Source organism: Propithecus coquereli, unplaced genomic scaffold, assembly GCF_000956105.1.
Source record: "Propithecus coquereli isolate 6110/MARCELLA unplaced genomic scaffold, Pcoq_1.0 Scaffold136, whole genome shotgun sequence".
Classification (NCBI taxonomy): Eukaryota; Metazoa; Chordata; class Mammalia; order Primates; family Indriidae; genus Propithecus; species Propithecus coquereli.
Genome location: NW_012137858.1, coordinates 1,986,451 through 1,989,393, shown reverse-complemented (window position 1 = coordinate 1,989,393; position 2,943 = coordinate 1,986,451). Strand labels below are relative to the sequence as shown.

General features: G+C 36.3%; 1 protein-coding gene across 1 annotated transcript in view; it reads right to left on the bottom strand.

Annotated features, from left to right (window-relative positions):
* The window catches only part of NRXN1 (neurexin 1), a 1,407,118-nt gene that overhangs the window by 415,258 nt on the left and 988,917 nt on the right, over window positions 1-2,943 (bottom strand).

The following is a 2,943-nucleotide window of genomic DNA, read 5'->3' as shown; positions in this document are numbered from 1 at the left end:
ACGGAAAAATTTTTAAGTATGTTTAGAATAATTAGAATATGTGAATCTACTTCTACAACTGTAAATTTAATGAAATACAATGTAAAGTACTTCTGATGGAAAATTTAGATTCTTAGATGAGAGGTGTTGTAAGTATAAAATACACATTTCAAAAACTTTGAAAAAATAATGTAAAACATAATAATTTATATTGATTACACATTAAAGTGATAATACTTTGGATATATTGAAAACATAATGATTTATATTGATTACATATTAAAGTGATAATACTTTGGATATATTGAAAATATATTCTTAAAGTTAATTGTATGTATTAAAATTAATCTCATCTTTTTCTCTAATGTGATTACTAGAAAATTTAAAATTACATACGTGGCTCACATTATATTTCTATTGGGCAGTATAGATTGAGGGACATTTTTGGAATTCGGTGAGACGCTGATTAGGTTGTAAAAGCAAGCATGAGGTAAAAGATGTCAAGGTTATAGTCTCTAATTGCGTAGACGGGTGTGTGGTTTGGGAATGATGAGTTCAGTTTTAAATGTGGTAAGTTTGAGATGCCTCTGAGACACGTATGTGGAGATGGTGAGTAAGCAGTAGGAAATATTAGTATGGTGGTCAGAGGAAAAGTCAGGCCTGGAGATGTGTATTTTGACTTGAGCAGTCAGCATTTGAACTAAAGTTCAGAGTAAAATTTTAGGAATATTAAGATGAAGTTATTTTCATGGACCAAAATCCTTACTAATCAATGAAATTTGGATCTTTCACTAAACTTTTTTTTTTTTTTTGTCTTTCAGTCTTGTATTTCCACTCTTTATTGGGCAGGAAGGTTTTAATGCATAGGTCCAGGAGGAAGTGCTTTTTCTTGATAGGAAGAACCTACCATTAAAGCATCTCCTAGAAGCCTAGCTGCAGTATGTTCTTCCAGGGCAGTTGAGTATCCCCCCATCAAGAATATGCTTTGTTGGCAAAGGGGTAAAACAACTCGTCCAGCTGATCTTCAGGAAAGCAGAGGCCTCCTCTGTCTTGTCAACACAAAAATCCACAGGTCTAGCACACTACCTCCTAAGTGACCTCCTAAAGACATCACAAATTGCATTCCACAGCTCTAAAAATGTGCATATTTTCATCAAAAGTATTTTCCCAGGCCCTATCAAAATTATCTATAGTCCTCAGTTTCTAATTTATAACTTTGATTATTTATCCCTACTATCAACTTGAGTATACCCTAGTATATGTACCTAGACTATTTCCTTCCTTTGTTGAAGTAAACTACCTATGCCTAGTGTAGCCCAACATCAGCATTAACAGGATTCTAGGACCATAATTATCTGGGTTTCTGGTCTTTGGCTGACATGTTTGCCATGCTGGTCCATTTTTTAACTACTTCTGCCATGCATTTTGCTTATGGCTCTCAGTGCTTTTTTGTGGAATAAGTTTTCCTGAACATTGTGCAAATGACTCTTTATTTAGTATGCATCCCCCAAGCTAGTTCTTAACCCTCAAGCAATATTTTCATTTCTTTTATTTTTATCAGTCTGTATTGTGTTTAGACTTTTGCAGCACCTACGCTCTTAGGAATCTGCTTGCCTATGCTACAATTGTTGCTCATCATTTCTTCCTGAGACACACAGACTGTGTCTGGATCATAAGAGTGACCATATCAGACACGTTCTATGCACAGGAGTTCCTAACCATTACTTCTCCTAGAAATCCTTTAATAGCCCAGCTGAGATGTTCCTGGATTCCTGAGCCAGTATAAGATTATAAATGTTTGGCTGTTTTAAACTGCTAAATTGTGAGGAAATTTGTTTCACAGAAATAAACAACTAATCACCTACAGTACAGATTATTGATCAGTAATGATATGGTGAATTAGCCAAAACTAATATTTCTCGAAGGTATAGTTTTTAAAATACTAATAGTAACTACAGAAGAAATGGAGGTGTAGTCAGGAGTTATAAAGGATTCAACAAGAGGACACTTGTTTTGACAGCCTGGCATAAGAAAAGAGGGCATGCCAAGGCAACTCATCACTGACTAACTCAGAATGGATTTGAAGCCATTCTGTAAAATATTAATAACTAGGGGCCCACCACAAAGCAAGGGGGCAAGAAGAGTAGTGATGATAGAATGGAGCAGAATCAAGGGACAAGACTTTCTTCAGCTAGGTAATGCCCTGGGAATTGTTTCTGCAGTTGTTCCAAAGAAACTCCTGAGCCTTAACTTCTTTCTGACAGCTCAGGGGCACAAGGATCCCAGGGCCAACCCTGAAAACATCCAACATCTGAATAAAAATCTTGATGACTGAGTAGAATCTATCTAGTGAGAGAGAATGGGACGAAACTTTTGTATTAGAAATAGATGGTAAGAGAAAGCCCATTTTTAAAAAATAGGTTAATGCATTTTACTCAAGTGGAAAGATGATAAGGAGAAAAATGTGGAAAACAGACATAAAAAGGAAAACTGAGACTAGAATGCCGAGGACATTAAACTTGAGGTATAGAATTTGCCTTCACCTGTACACAGCTGTGGAGGCATAAATGTGTTTTAGCAAAGGAATAACATGTTCAAAGAAGCAGTTTAGAAAATTAACCTGACACAGTATGTACAATGGACTGAAAAGTATTCAAAATAGAGACAGAAGGTTAACTAAGAGGGTGAGGCAGCAGCATAAGCATCTAAGTGGTAAGTATGTGAACTGAGGAGGTGCACACAGAAATTGCTATTTTCTCTCTTTTATTAAATTTCACAGCAATGGAATTTCACAGACAGAAATGATTATAGAAATCTAGAAACCTGGCCAGCTGTGGTGGCTCATGCCTATAATCCCAGCACTTTGGGAGGCTCAGGTGGGAAGATGGCTTTGAGGCCAGGTATTCGAGACCAACCTGGAGCAAGAACAAGACCCTGTCTCTACAAAACATAGAGAAATTAGCA